The sequence below is a fragment of the Ornithorhynchus anatinus genome, chromosome 12 (genome assembly GCF_004115215.2).
Source record: "Ornithorhynchus anatinus isolate Pmale09 chromosome 12, mOrnAna1.pri.v4, whole genome shotgun sequence".
Lineage (NCBI taxonomy): Eukaryota > Metazoa > Chordata > Mammalia > Monotremata > Ornithorhynchidae > Ornithorhynchus > Ornithorhynchus anatinus.
The window spans coordinates 31,166,739-31,183,682 of NC_041739.1; positions in this window are offsets into that span (position 1 = coordinate 31,166,739).

Sequence of the window (16,944 nt, forward strand, 5' to 3'; positions counted from 1 at the left end):
CAATAAATGCCATCGATGATGATGATATTGGTCTGAGGAACAAGAAGGTAAATTCCCAGTTGGCTTAATGGGAGTTCCCTTAACAGTCTAGAAAGTCTTTCTATAAGGTTTTAGGGTCACATTACTGGTCACATTTCCCCTCACCTTAACCTAATCAGGCCCCTCGGCAATCTGTTGAGCACAGATGCTAAAATTGACAGTCATTCTACCTACAGGTTGCCATGATAACTAGAGGTATTTTTTTAATGTTATTTATTAGGTGCTTACTAGATGCCAGGCACTGTGCTAAGGACTGGGGTAGGTACAAGATAATCAAGATGGATCCAGTCCATGTCCAACATGGGGCCCACAGTCTTAATCCCCATTTTACAGGTGAGGTAACTGAGGCACAGAGAAGGGAAGGGACTTGCCCAAGGTCACACAGCAGACACGTGGCAGATGGGATTAGAACCCAGGAACGTGTGACCCGCAGGCCTGTGCTCTGTCCACTAGTCCACACTGCTTGTCTGTCACATGAGATTCATGAGGGGCACAGCTGGGACATGCTGGAGTCGTAGCTTGGGTTTACACACGGCAACAATTCTGTCATCAATCACCAAGCCTACAGCAGCCTTTTCTGGTTGTCTTTCAGAGAATACAGAGATGCTGCATTGGTGGATTTGTGGTTAACAGGAAAATAATCACATCAAAGGGGTCTTCAAGTCTCCCCTCGCCCCCTAGTGTCTTGCTTTCCTTGAAGTCAGAGTAAGCGGCAAGGGAAAGGGCAATCTTTATCCAGAATTCCATCTTTTGGATCACTTCTGCCACCACTAATAAAATGTATTTACCTTATTTCAGTGGAGGATTGGTCCAGTAATGGCGGGTCTTTCAAAACTGGCAACAAAATAGAGCAACAAATGCTAATGAGCCCTTGGAATTAACCGCATCTCTTGGACAACCAGCTATTTCTCAAAACATGAGAAGCAGCGTGGCCTAATGGATAGAGCTCGGGTCTGGAAATCAGAAGGATCTGGGTTCGAGTCCCAGCTCTGCCATTTGTCTACTGTGTGTCCTTGGGCATGTCCCTTCACTTCTCTGAGCCTCCGTTACCTCATCTGTAAAAAATGGGGATTAAGACTGTGAGGCCCATGGGGGGCATGGATTGGGTCCATCCTGATTTCCTTGTATCTACCCCAGTCCTTAGAACAGTCTCTTAACAAATACCATTTCATTAGAAAAACAAAACAAAGCAAATAACATATCAAGGAGGCCCTTGGAGAAAAGTATCACGCATCATCTTCCCTCTGATCTTCCCTCCCTTCAATGTTCTCAACTTTCCATTTATAGGACCCAGGAGATATAGAGTTGAGCCCTATGAGTGCACCAGTCAACCGAAATAAAAAGAAATTTTGAATTATTTGAGCATCGATTTTTTTCGCAGTTTCCATCTTGGTCGGTTTAGTCTTTAGACAGTTTTAAAAGGCAGAGGATCCTAATTAGCTTAAAATTTTCAACAGTAAACTTTTTTCCCTGGCCTAAGATTTTGCATGACACGTATGAGCCAATAGCAAGTGTTTAGAGCCAAAGCCGTGTGCTTGAAAGGAAAGAGATATCTAATGGGGATCCTGGAGAAGCTGACATAATTGTAAATGATAGCACCACAAACAAATCACATAATAATCCTACTCTGGGACCTTAGAGTCAGCCTTTAGTTCAGTAAGTTTTTAGTTGGAAGAAAAAGCACTGAAAGTGAAACGGAAATGATAGAAGGGTCCTTGAAAGTGAGGTTTCGAGCGAAAGAGAATAATAGAGTGAAATTACTGAGTGAGATATTAAAAGCCAGGGTGACAATGCATTCTTACCCCCACGTTTAGTGAAAACCACTCTACAAGCTTCATGAGCACAGCAAAGTGCATCAAAATGCAGTAAATCACCCGACTGTACCATTTTAGCTTGACTTTTTCGTGACACGCAGTAGAAATTCTTCATGATATATTTAAGATAAGAATGGCTTAGTGGGCAACGGTATTTTTTAAAAAAACGGAAGCTGACCATGACAAAAGAAACGAGATGAAATCTTCCATTCTATCACGTGAGGAAACTGAGGCACGGAGAGGTTAAGTGAATGGTTTAATGTCCCAGAAGCAATTGATGCTGTTACGCAAATTAGAACCAAGTGTCCAGGGCTTTCAGTTGAGTGAGGCTTCTTACTTCAATGGCTTCCAACCTCTTAGCAAAAACCGGAATGATTTTTATCATCATTCTGAATAGACCTTGAGAGTTCTTCCTGTCTCATACTCCATGTTGCTTTTTGTCAGTTCTTTTCTTTCTGGCATTTAAAAGCAAACAGGGAAGAAATCTAGTTCACAGCTGCCACAATATGAACATAAAGCTAAAACCAAGATGGGAAAGAGGTTTACTAATGGGCAAACAGAACATGCACAACATCTTTTAGGATTCTTGACAACTTGCAAAAACAAGAGATCATGGCAGTTCTTCCAAAGCCCTTTTTCGGGGATAATTAAGTTTTGCATCATTTTTATGGAAATACAGTGTCAGGAGGTGCCTTCTACTTTCCATCTCTCTAATAATTCTTATAATTAACTCAAAATAGACCCAAGCACAAAAAAGTAAAAAACAGAAAAATAAAAATAAAAGACCAAGTAGCTGAAAATGTGTAAGCACGTAATAAAGCTAAAATGATTATCCATATTTAGGAAGCCACAGGTAGATTGTTTATGGAAATGGTGATCCTGCAGTCACATTAAGTTTCGGACCCAGGTCTTTATCCCCGGCATCCATTTGAGAAAGGGATGGCATCACCTCCGTACAGCTGTTCTTTTTAGACTAGTGAGTGTTTGAAACATCATATTTCATTACAATCACTCAGACTTGTAGTATGTTATGGGGGAGAATTTCCTTTGAGCAGATTTGCTCCTTGCATTACCTTTGATTTTACAGACCCCATTAGCTATTGGGGGCTTGTTTTGATCATAGATTAGAAGAGGTGAATTTGGTCCCTCTGGCGCAAGAGAATTCTCTTCCTTTATCTTACTGCTGCAATATTTCTTCTCTTTGACATAAACAATGTCCAGAGAACTCCAATCTGAGCCATGTATAGTGCAAATGGAACAAACACAAAGTGATTTATGCACACTTGAGTGTATCCTATATCTTATTAGATGAAGAAGAATTACTGTGCTAGGCGGGGACACATTCTTCCACAAAAAAAAAAAAAAAATCCGTCTTTGTAGATTTTCGGGTCTTGGTCTCTGTCTTCCGCAAAATGTGTTTTAGCATACTATTGCTGTTTTTCAACTCTGTGATGCATAATCTCCAGCCCTGAAGGAATTCTGAGATGAGTTCCTCTGTTAGCAGAATGGAATAGCTACAAGATACAAGTCTCTTTATGTTACTTATTCACAAATGATTTCATCTGGAATGTCCTGTGGCAAACACCATTTCCTACTTTCATCCAGATGTGGCAAATAGCCTTTTTTTGTGGGGTCTGTTCTTTTTCCCCTTGACTGCAGGCCATTATAATGTGGTCACTGATGGACACTTGGGAAGTTTATATTAAGGCCTTTGAGGAGAGAGAATGGGCTTTATAAATCAAATAAATGCAGCAAATAAAGTGGTAGATTAAAGCATAGAATGATCATTTATCCTTTGCATCATAAATGTGTACTATTAAGAGGTTTGATGTAAGCAGTCATAAATATTTGATATATGTTATGAAATATTATGCCACATGTAGCATTATAGCATGTTATGTGTATTATATATAAATAAAATATGCGGTAGTACTATATTTGGCGTAATATTTCATCAACATGATTGATATTTGTCAGGGCATGCCAAAGCTATGAATTAATGTGAGGTTTCTAGGGAGGGAGAATGCCTACATTCTTCCCTTTTATTATCTGGAAATGATGAATACGGTATTGAGTTAATTCCATGATGCTTTACAGTTTCATCCAAAGAGGACCCTTCGTCCTCCTACTGGCTTCCAATTAGCTTAGGGAATGGTCACATGAACTGGATGAACTTAACTGGACAATGAAAAATGACAAAGGAACTATTGTGGAATTTCTTTATCATCCCCGACCGATGCTGGCTATCTCTTTGTACTGTAAGCTTGTTGTGGGCAGGGCACAGGGAACGGGACTGCAAATTCCGTTGTATTGTAATAGCAATAATAATTAATAATTCGGGTATTTGTTAAGCACTTACTGTGTGCCAGGCACTGTACCTGGCATTGGGTGGATACAAGCAAATCAGGTTGGACACAGTCCCTGTACAATATGGGGCTCACAGTCTCAATCCCCATTTCACAGATGAGGAAACTGAGGCACAGAGAAGTGAAGCGATCTGCCCAAGGTTGCACAGCAGACAAGTGGCGGAGCTGGGACTAGAACCCACAACCTTCTAACTCCCAAGCTGGTGCTCTATCCACTATGTTATGCTGCTTCCCAAGTGCTGAGTACGGTGCTCTGCAGGTGATAAGCATTCAATAAATACCATTGATGGATGAATCGATTGACATTCAGATTATGGGAGGGAAGGTATTCTTCTCCAAACTCCCCAGAATTTGATCACTGGAAGTAAAGACATCACTACCCGATTAAAAAGAGTAATCAGAAGCAAGATCCAACGATAATGGAAATAATCAAATAATCCTAGGTAAAAGTTGAAGCTTATGAATCTCTCATGGGCTTTTGTGGTCTCCATTCCTTCTCCCACCTCCCTTGCTTTCCTTCCTCTTCCAACGTGAAGCAGCCCGGTCTAGTGGATAAAGCACAGGCCTGGGAATCAGAAGGACCTGGGTTCTAATCCCAGCTCTACCATCTGTCTGCTGTGTGACCTTGAGGCACTTAACTTCTCTGTGCCTCCATTTCTTCATCTATAAAATGGGTATTAAGACTGTGAGCCCCACTTGGGACAGGGACTGTAAGCAATCTAATTTGTTTGTATCTACTCCAGCACTTAGTACAAGATTGTGAGCCTCATGTGGGACAACCTGATTACACTGTACGTACCCAGCGCTTAGAAGAGTGCTCTGCACATAGTAAGCGCTTAACAAATACCGACATTATTACAGTGCCAGCACATAGTAAGCACTTAACAAATACCCTGATTGTTATTATTATTCCCATCTTCACGGGGCCATCCCAGCTTCCCCGATACCTCCGGCTTCTCTCTCCCTCAGTCTCCAGACAACTCCAACCTTTCTTCTCCCCCGCTCCCCCCCACCTTCCAACCTTCACTATCTTTCCTGAGCTTCCCTTAGACCCCTGTCCATCTTTCCTCTTTCCTGGGCAACCCCAGAATATTCCCCTCTCAGCCCCCTGCCCCGAATTAATAGCCTCACTACTTACTCTTACTAATTTTTGAATTAGAAAGTAGAGATTGAATATAGAATCTGGAAACAGAACTGTGGAAGTGGAACGGGAGAACAAAAGCGTGGTCGTCATGAGACTTTCCACATTGACTGTTTAACACAGTTCAAATCATCTAGAAAGTTGTTAGCTCTTCACTGTGTGGACCTGCCTTGACTGGATTTAGCAGCTGATATTTCCTCTATGGAACTGTGAAATGAAGCAACGATTGCTTTATGTTCCGAAACAGCCTAGGGTGAGGCCACAGTTTAATAATTCTATTTCGATCAGGTATTTTGACCTGGCCATCGCTTACAGAAGCTGGGCAACCAACTACGGAACCCTAAGAAAAGCTCAGGCAATTTGGGGGACTCTCCCATTCTGCAAATGAACCGTCTGAAAATACAGAGCTAGGAAAAGAGAGATGCATCTTATTAAATGTGAAGAGTTTCAGTTCCTCCCATTATTGACCAACTATTCGTTATTTATGGAATGAAAAATAGAAACCCAAAGAATCGCCCTACCATTTTGGCTATTTGATATTTACCATCAACTGCAACGAGGAGACCCATTTCTTCCCGTTTGCCATCTGGCAGGAGTTTGTAGATTTGTCCTCTGGTTGGAGCACCTTCCTTTGAGAATTGCATACATCCCTGAGGAAAGGCAGGTTTTAGGCTGTGAAAGGATCCTAGCTCAGAGGAAAGGTGGAAATCATTCTTCTTGAAAAAAAAGGCAAAGACAGGCTTGTCTGGCAGCTTCTGAGTTTTTAGTACAGTGCTTGGCATGTAGAAAGGGGTGAGTAAATGGCATAGTGGATAGAGCACAAGCATGGGAGTCAGATGGTCATGGGTTCTAATCCTAGTTCCGTCACTTGTCTGCTGTGTGACCGTGGACGAGTTGCTTTACTTCTCTGTTCCTCAGTTACCTCATCTGTAAAATGGGGATTGAGACTGCGAGCCCCACATGAGACAGGGTCTGTGTCCAACCTGACTGCCTTGTATCTACCTCAGTGCTTAGAACAGGGCTTGGCACGTAATAAGTGATTAACAAGTACCATAATCATAGGGAGGCAGCCTGGCTTAGTGGAACGAGCATAGGCTTGGCTGTCAGAGGACGTGGATTCTAAATCCGACTCAGCCACTTGTCTGCTGTGTGACCTTGAGCAAGTCATTTAACTTCTTTGTGCTTCAGTTATCTCATCTGTAAAATGGGGGTTAAGGCTGTGAGACCCACTTGGGACAACCTGATTACCTTGTATCTATCCCAGCACTTAGAACAGGGCTTGGCACATAGCACTTAAGAAATATTATTACTGTTATTATTGTTGTTACCGAATGATGGAGTTGCTTCTTTAATTCCTGAATTTTAACGCTATTTTAAGGTATTTCTGGGAATTTAATTCCTCGATTTAAAGATTGGGTTGAGTTAGGTTTCTTGAGGCTAATTGAAGTTAAGACGATAATGAGAAACTTTGCTTATCCAAATTTGAAACCAGAAAGGACAGTCTAGAATATAAATTTATTTTCTCAAATGCAAGTGGCCCATCATAGAGTGTTATTTTACAGAACCAAATTAAAAGATTTCACAGCAGAGAGTTAACCTTGGGGGTTATTTTGAATGTTGGAGTTCCTCGCTATAAGAGGTCACCCTCTGGCAAAATAGCACCATGTGGTTGAGTGATTTTATGATTATTAATTGCATTAACAGTCCTACGTGAAAGTTTAAACATAGGGGAAAAAAGCATATATCCAATATATCTCTGGGGGAAGCGCACTGCACTTAACGTGCTGCCTCCAGGCCCCCTCTCTGGAACTCCCTCACTCCAGCCTCTCCTTGTCCTGTCTTCCCTGCTCTCTGACTTTTTCGGATGCACATTTCCTGCCCCCCTCTTTCTGCACCACCAACTTGCCCTCCTGCCCCATCCCCTGGCTCCTTTCCCTTCCCCATGTGACTGGCTCAGGACCTATGATGATGATGATGGTGATGATGATTATGGTATTTGTTAAATTCTTACTACGTGCCAAGCATTGTTCTGAGCACTATAATCAACCCCGGCTTTTTCTTCCCCAGATTGCAGGACCCCATCAGCCAGGCAAGATGGATTGGGGGAGGGATGGCAGTAGCTGCTGCTAATTTACAAAAGACAAAACCGTTAAATAAGAAATAGGGGGGATAGTTGCTAGTACTGGTTCTCCTTAGAGGAGTAGGGAAAGAGCACTGGGGGCCTTCAGGGATGGGGTGGGAGGAGGAGGAGCATGAATCAAGTTCAGGGAGGAGGAAGGGACAGGAAAATAACATCAGTTTACCTCTGAGTGAGAAAGAGGCAGTGAGGGACTTAATGACTTGACAGGTAAACCCTAATAATAATAGCATTATTATTATTATGAATAATAGAATGATGACGTGATCATTCTTAACTGCTCAGTATTTGTCAAGCACTATACTAAGTGCTGGTGATGGTACAAGCAGTGTGGCTCAGTGGAAAGAGCCCGGGCTTGGGAGTCAGAGGTCAAGGGTTCTAATTCTGGCTCCGCCTCTTGTCAGCTGTGTGACCTTGGACAAGTCACTGGCTCACAGTCTAACGGGGAGGGCATTTAATCCTCATTTTACAGATGAGAAAGCTGACGTACAGAGAATCAATCAATCCATCAGTCAATTTACTGAGCACTTACTGTGTGCAGAGCACTATACTAAGCACTTGGGAGAGTACAATATAACAGAGTTGATAGACACATTCGGCGCCCAGTAAAAAAAAAAAAAGAAGTTAAACGACTTGTCCAAGGACACACAACAGGCACTCATATATGCACACATATTCACATTTGAACCTTTGCCCCACCTCTGCCCATGGAAAATGTATTACACCAAGTTATGGTAAATGGGGTGTTATTTTTATTCCAGTACTTGGAATGTGGAAAATATCCTAGAACAGAAATTGGGGCTGTCCTCTGAATACATGGTTATCCTGTACAGGTCTCTTTTTAGGAAGAGATTCCCCGTGCTCCCAGTTTTCAGGGCTAGAAATGTTTAGTGTCAACATTTGGCCAATGTTCTAGTAAATGATTGTCCTTTAAAATGGGAGTTCATGAGCAAGTCAGTACACCTCTCCTGATCCCTTTGCACCCCAAATGACATTGTCTCCAGACACCACAAGCTATTTCAATATAGCTTCCTATGCTGCCTGACTCATTTATCAAGTGCTTGCCATAAGCAGTGAGATTTTTAGAACCTTGACCTCTGCATCTTCTTGCAGTGGTTAGAATTATAAATACTCTGCAATGCCCCTTACACTTTAAAATGATTCAGGAAAAGGAATGAAACGGAAGCACGGGCATTCTTTTTTCAGCTGATGAAAGGAATCCTTTCCTTGGCCTAGTTGCTCTGCCCCCATCTTTTTCAACAGGCCTCTCTCTTCCACTCATCACATCGCTCACGTTTCTAGATTTCTTTGACGCAGGTCCGTTTGCTGGAATTTTTCACACGGACTGAAGAAAAACAATGTGAAAAATGATCCTGAGCAAATGAAATGCTCAACTCCATGTTCCTTGCCTGGAAGGAGGGCACTTTTAATTACATAAATTACCTTTTGGAGGATTTTTTTTTCTCTTTTCCTCTCTCAGGGATTCCAAAGTCATAGGATATTTTTCCTGCTTCTCTTAATATGCCTGAAACCATGAAGAGCAGTACCTAATGCCTTTTCCCCACATTTGTAATGCTTGAAGTTCTGGCAGGAGGCCAGTTTCTGTTTGAAAGCCTATATATATATATATGTATAGTCTGCAGGCCAGTGATGGCATGATTTTTAAAAACTCAAACCATTTTCTTCCCCTGAAGATTTCACTGGGGCTGGAAGACTAAGTCATATTGCCTCTCAGGTACAACAGAATTGCTTCCCTTTATGTTTCAAGGTAGTGCTAGTCAACCTTGGAAACTTCAGATTTTACAATTTGGGCTGCATTATCAAAGGTATTTGGCAGAGAGGCCCGAGAAGTAAGCACTACGATACAATCAGATATACAAACAAATTCCCTCAGGCATGGTCCATGTTCCTATGGAAACATTCAGCTCTCCTTGGCTTCATTCCTTGATGTGTAACTTTTTGACTACATTGGAACTGGAAATCATTCTACAGTCAGAAAAAAAAAATTCAGCTGAGAAAGGTTTACAGTCATTTTCAAAGAAAACTCAATGAGTCTTCCATCTTTGGGACCAAAAACATACTGTGACCAGAGAGAATTATGGCAGTTGGCCACATGTAGGCCCCTCGGTGTTCATGCCTTCTTTTGTTTTAAGTTGTCCTGTAGCAACCTGGTTGAGTTGGATTGGATCTGGAGGCAGGACAAAATCTCGCGCCTTGGGGCCGATCATTCCCTTTTCAAATCTAGGATTGTCTTGTTTGCTTAGTTGGGTTTCTTTCCTAATTTTGTAAAAATCACTGGGTTAGCCACTTACATCTCAATTCTTCATTATTTATAGTGACGGCACTTTGTTTTCATTCCATTTATGAGTTCAAAAAGAGACTTATCTGAAAGGACTGAGCATCTAATTCTCTACTCTATCGAGTGATGGTTTTTATCGACTGCCTACTGTGTGCAGAGCACTGTAGATACTATAGTGGCATGTGTTTTATAAAAAGACAAATTAAATAGAAACCAAAAAGTTGCTCCATTAAATATATAAACAAAGTGGAAAGTTTTGCTTGGAAGCCTGCTCTGGTTTTAAATAGGATGATTTGGAGAAAATGGCGTAAACATTTGGATTATACTTGGTGAATATTATTATTTGATATGTTGAAAGGCAGAAGGAATTTAACTGTCAGGAAGCTGGGAGGAGACAGAGTAAAGAGGTGAAAGATCTGGTTCAAACCCTTGGATTGGAGGAGCCGTAGAGGATTTACATTTTGAGGGAGGAAGGTTGTAGTTGGAATAGGAAACAACAATTACTATTAAGAACCCTGACATTAATGGGCCAGGAAATAGGTTTAGCATTCACAAAGTACGAGTCTCACTGTGAGAGCTACAAAAAAGAACGTCGTTATCTCCCCATCTGTCTGGAAGTGGGACCCCCTTTACCCTCACCTCCCAAACAGCGACTCGAAATTCGTAGCTGTAGTGGATGGAATCTTCTGTCATAAATTACAGATGAGCCTTGATCCGTTCATGAGGGAGTTTAATAATAATGATGTTGCTATTTGTTAAGCGCTTACTATGTACAGAGCACTGTTCTAAGTGCTGGGGGAGATACAGGGTAATCAGGTTGTCCCAAGGGAGGCTCACAGTTAATCCCGATTTTACAGATGAGGTAACTGAAGCACAGAGAAGTGAAGCGACTTGCCCACAGTCACACAGCTGACAAGTGGCAGAGCTGGGATACGAACCCATGACCTCTGACTCCCAAGCCCGGGCTCTTTCCACTGAGCCACGCTGCTTCTCTAATCATTAGAGGCTGTGTATGCAGAATGGTCTGTTTGGGTATGTTTAATAGGTCCCTTTGAGGGTGGTTCCAAGAGACCTCCCTTGATGAAGCCCTGATGATGCTTTTCCCCATTCCCTCTCCCTTCTGTGTCCTCTATGCATCTAAGATCTGTTTCCCTTTAAGCATTTGATATCACAACACCCTCAGCACTTATGTATATATCTTCAATTTATTTTCATTAATGTTTGTCTCCATCTCTAGCCTGTAAACCTGTCCTGCGCAAGGAATGTGTCTACCATCTCTGTTGCATTATATTCTCTCAAGTGCTTCGTACACTGCCTGGCACACAGCAAGAGCTCAAATGTCATTGATCGATCGACTGGTATCCAAGTCCCAGGAGTGCATCTAGAATACTTTCATTCATTCAATAGTATTTATTGAGCGCTTACTATGTGCAGAGCACTGTACTAAGCGCTTGGGATGAACAAGTCGGCAACAGATAGAGACAGTCCCTGCCGTTTGACGGGCTTACGGTCTAATCGGGGGAGACGGACAGACAAGAACAATGGCACTAAACAGCGTCAAGGGGAAGAACATCTCGTAAAAACAATGGCAACTAAATAGAATCGAGGCGATGTACAATTCATTAACAAAATAAATAGGGTAACGAAAATATATACAGTTGAGCGGACAAGTACAGTGCCGTGGGGATGGGAAGGGAGAGGTGGAGGAGCGGAGGGAAAAGGGGAAAATGAGGCTTTAGCTGTGGAGAGGTAAAGGGGGGATGGCAGAGGGAGTAGAGGGGGAAGAGGAGCTCAGTCTGGGAAGGCCTCTTGGAGGAGGTGATTTTTAAGTAAGGTTTTGAAGAGGGAAAGAGAATCAGTTTGGCGGAGGTGAGGAGGGAGGGCGTTCCAGGACCGCGGGAGGACGTGACCCGGGGGTCGACGGCGGGACGGGCGAGACCGAGGGACGGCGAGGAGGTGGGCGGCAGAGGAGCGGAGCGTGCGGGGTGGGCGGTAGAAAGAGAGAAGGGAGGAGCGGTAGGAAGGGGCAAGGGGATGGAGAGCCTCGAAGCCTAGAGTGAGGAGTTTTTGTTTGGAGCGGAGATCGACGGGCAACCACTGGAGTTGTTTAAGAAGGGGAGTGACATGCCCAGATCGTTTCTGCGGGAAGATGAGCCGGGCGGCGGAGTGAAGAATAGACCGGAGCGGGGCGAGAGAGGAGGAAGGGAGGTCAGAGAGAAGGCCGACACGGTAGTCTAGCCGGGATATAACGAGAGCCCGTAATAGTAAGGTAGCTGTTTGGGTGGAGAGGAAAGGGCGGATCTTGGCGATATTGTAGAGGTGAAACCGGCAGGTCTCGGTAACGGATAGGATGTGTGGGGTGAACGAGAGGGACGAGTCAAGGATGACACCGAGATTGCGGGCCTGCGGGACGGGAAGGATGGTCGTGCCATCCACGGTGATGGAGAAGTCTGGGAGCGGACCGGGCTTGGGAGGGAAGATGAGGAGCTCAGTCTCGCTCATGTTGAGTTTTAGGCGGCGGGCCGACATCCAGGTGGAGACGTCCCAGAGGCAGGAGGAGATGCGAGCCTTAAGGGAGGGGGAGAGGACAGGGGCGGAGATGTAGATCTGCGTGTCATCTGCGTAGAGACGGTAGTCAAAGCCGTGAGAGCAGATGAGTTCACCGAGGGAGTGAGTGTAAATGGAGAACAGAAGAGGGCCAAGAACTGACCCTTGAGGAACTCCAACAGTTAAAGGATGGGAGGGGGAGGAGGCTCCGGCGTAGGAGACCGAGAATGATCGGCCAGAGAGGTAAGAGGAGAACCAGGAGAGGACAGAGTCCGTGAAGCCAAGGTGAGATAAGGTATGGAGGAGGAGGGGATGGTCGACAGTGTCAAAGGCAGCAGAGAGGTCAAGGAGGATCAGAATGGAGTAGGAGCCATTGGATTTGGCAAGAAGGAGGTCACGGGTGACCTTAGAGAGAGCAGTCTCGGTAGAGTGGAGGGGACGGAAGCCAGATCGGAGGGGGTCTAGGAGAGAATGGGAGTTAAGGAATTCTAGGCATCGATTGTAGACGACTCGTTCTAAGATTTTGGAAAGGAAGGGTAGTAGGGAGATAGGACGATAACTGGAGGGGGAAGTGAGGTCAAGAGCGGGTTTTTTTAGGATGGGGGAGACGTGGGCATGTTTGAAGGCAGAGGGGAAGGAGCCCTTGGAGATCGAGTGGTTAAAAATAGAAGTTAAGGAAGGGAGGAGGGCAGGGGCGACGGTTTTAAGAAGGTGAGAGGGAATGGGGTCCGAGGCGCAGGTGGAGGGGGTGGCGCTTGCGAGGAGGGAGGAGATCTCCTCTGAGGATACTGCAGGGAAGGATGGGAAAGTAGGGGAGGGGGTCGGTGGGGGGGAGGGGAGAGGCGGAGGGGTGACTTTGGGGAGCTCAGACCTGATCGTGTTGATTTTCGTGAGGAAATAGGTGGCCAGATCATTAGGGGTGAGAGACGGGGGAGGGGGAGGAACAGGGGGCCTAAGGAGAGAGTTAAAGGTCCGGAACAATCGGCGGGGGTGACGGGCATGGGTGTCGATGAGGGAGGAGAAGAAGCTTTGCCTGGCGGAGGAGAGGGCAGAGTTAAGGCAGGAAAGGATAAATTTGAAGCGTGTGAGGTCGGCTCGGTGCTTGGACTTTCGCCAGCAGCGCTCAGCAGCTCGAGCATAGGAGCGTAGGAGGCGGACGGAGAATACGAGTCCTCGTCCCTTTCAGACACATCATGATAGGCTTGGCTTCTGATTTTGGAAATCTAGAACTTTATTTTTTAAATCAGGAAGAAAAAAATTCTGGAGTGGAGGAATCACTGGTATTGACTGAGTGCTTACTATATGTAGGGCACCGTGCTAAGCACTTGGGAGAGCACAGTATAAAATAATATTCTATTATTACTTTGTACTGTATCTATAGATAGATATAGTATCTATCAGAACTATAGATAGTTTCTGCCCACAAGGAGCTTACAGGCTAGATGGTGAAGACGAACATTAAAATAAATTACACAAGGTCATGTACATTAAGTTCTGCGGGGCTGGAGGAGAGGTGACTATCAAAGTGTTTCAGGGAAACAGACTCAAGTGTTTCGGTGATACAGAATGTGAGGCTAACACAAAGAAGTGAGGATTTAGTTGGGGAAGGTCTCTTGGAGGAGATGTGAATAATTGGTATTGAATCCCCAAGTGAAAATAGGATGTCCTCATCTCAGGTTGCTCTTGATTCAAGTGCCTAGATGAATTACCAAGCTATTAGATGCTGAGATCCGTTTCTTCTTGTGGCTGCTGGTGGGTTACGGGAGGAGGAAGAAGTCTCTTCTTTCAAAAATAGTAGTGAGACATTTGTGAAACTGCTGGTGCTGTTTTTCTAGCAGGCTGGCAGGTCTGCAGTGGAGACTCCATAAACTGCCATTGGAGTGAATGACACACGAGCTGCCAAGACTGACTTTCAAAACCTATTAATTGTGTTGTGTGTTATGACGGCATTGACTTTTCATCCATTAAATGCCCACAAGGTACTTAAAACTATTTAAAAAATAAGACACAATCCCAATTGCGGATGAGAAATATTCTCTTTTTGAACTATAGCACCAGGAGAAAAGAAGGTAGGAGAACACCTATAGAAATAAATGACATCCTTAATGCATACACAATTGTTACAAATGGTTTAGGTCAGAGCAGGGTGCCTTGCTTATATTTTCACCTCTGGTTAATGACTTGCAGGGTGACATTAGAAGCATGAATGACAATAAGCCTGCACTCCATCAAGGGCTCTCAAGAGATAGGGACATGCCAAAATAAATCTCCTCTATTAACCTAGAGTGGATATGCTAAAAGGGATCCCTTCTATTAACTAATACTGAATAAATAGTCTGATGCCGCAAACCTAAAACGTGGGGAGGAAGCAGTTGTCAGATGGATGGATACCATCGCATGGATACCATGCAAGGATACCACTGAAGAACCTTATCTGGGGAGGAGAAAGGGAGGAAAGGAACGTGCTTTCCTTCCCCCATTGAGCCGCTCCTTGGCTGCCAATGGGTGCCAAGGTTCTGGAGAATGGATTGGTTTCAGCAAAGTAACAAAAAAATCATGGGCCTGAGAGTCAGAAGGTTATGGGTTCTAATCTTACCTTTGCCACTTCTCTGCCGTGTGACCTTGGGGAAGTCACTTCATTTGTCTGTGCCTTAATGACTTCATTTTAGAGATGACACTGTGAGCCCCATGTGGGACAGGGAGTGTGTCCAACCTGATAACTTTGTATCTGCCCCAACCCTTAGGACAATGCCTGGCACATAGTAACCACTTTACAAATACCATAATTATTCTCAGTTGAGAGGAGATATTTGCCTCTCCGAAGAAATACATGTTGAAAGTACGGACTACTTTCTGGATGGGAGAATGCTGGAAGCAGAATGACCAATCAATCTATGGTTTTCACTAAACACTTCCTCTTTGCTGAGCACCGTGCTTAGTATTTGGCACTGAATACTGTTGATTCATTCATTTAATTATATTTATTGAGCACTTGCTGGGTACAAAGCACTGTACTAAGTGCTTGGGAGAGCGCAGTGCAACAAAAAATAAATATATTCCCTGTGCAAAATGAGCTTACAGTATAGAGGCAGGGAGACAGACATCAAAACAAATAAATAAATTACAGATATATACATAAGTGCTGTGGGGCTAGGAAGAGGGAAGAGCAAAAGAAGCAAGTGAGGGCAATGCGAAAGGGAGGGGGACTGGCTTGTTGATGGTGAAGATTTCCAATTTTGAAAATTAAATTGTTCTGTCTCCAGCAAAAATTCATAAAGCACCTAAGCCTGATCCTTTAAAGTCGGGGGGAAGAGCTATTGTGCCCGGGATCTCTTTGGGAGTGTTTCCTGGGTCACATAGAGTAGGGTTGGAAGAATGGCCTGAGCTGAGGGAAATAAAATCTTCCTGGTTCCACATATGTCCCCATCTGCCATGCCCACACTTCTAGGCATTCAATTTCCAAAGTTGGAAGTAGCTTTCTCAGCAGCCACGGGACTGAGGCTGTGGCGGTCGTGACGGTTAAGAAAATAATACTGCTCAGGGTTGGGGAGAGAGGCGAAGTGGGAAAATCAATCAGTCAGTCAAGCAATTGTTTTTATTGGGCACTTCCTGTGTGCAGACCACTGCACTAAACACTTGGAAGAGTACAATATAGCAATGAAACACAGTTGGCATACACGTTCCCGACCCACAACAAGCTTACAGTCTAGAGGGGGAGACGGGCATTAATATAAAGTACCTAAGTGCTGTGGGGCTGAGGGGTGAATAGAGAGAGCAAATCCAAGTATAAGAGTGATGCAGAAGGGAGTGGGAGAAGAGGAAATGAGGCCTTAATCAAGGAAGACCTTTTGGAGAAGTGCCTTCAGGAAGGTTTGAGGTGGGGAGAGTAATTGTCTGTCAGGTGTGAAGAGGGAGGGCGTTCCAGGCTAGAGACGGGATGTGGGCAAGAAGTTGGAGGCGAGATAGATGAAATCGAGGTACAGTGAGTCGGGTTGGCATTTAAGGACCAAAGTGTGAGGACTGTGATGATGTAGGAGAACAGCGAGGTACATTAGGAGGGGGCAAGGTGATAAAGGGCTTTAAAGTTGATGGTGAGGAGTTTGTGTTCAAAATCGTTCGAAGGAAGAGCAGAAAGCTAAAGTCATGTATAGACCTGACCATTCTAGGAGAACACAAATAGAAGATTTGTCCTTCCTGCACTAAGAGAGCATGCTCCTGGCTCTGGGATTGGAGAATTGGGGACTTAAAAAAAAGAAAATTCAGCAAGCAAGAACACAATGAAGTAGAACTGGCTAGTGTATATTCACTTTTCTCTGTGTTATCATTAAGGTTGGGGTACATTTCAAATCTGACATTCCTTTAGAGCAAGAAAGGTTCTCTTTCAGACAGAACCCTCCTGTAGACCGTAAGCTCACTGTGAGAGGGGACTGTATCTGCCAACTCATTTGTACTGCATGCTCCCAAATGCTTAGTACAGAGCTCCGCATATTGCAACCTCTCAAGAAATTCCACTGACGATAATTTATTTGATAAACTGTTGTACTAACTACGTGAACCTGCAGTGACCATATTAGTGTAGAATTAGCTATCTGTTCTGGCGA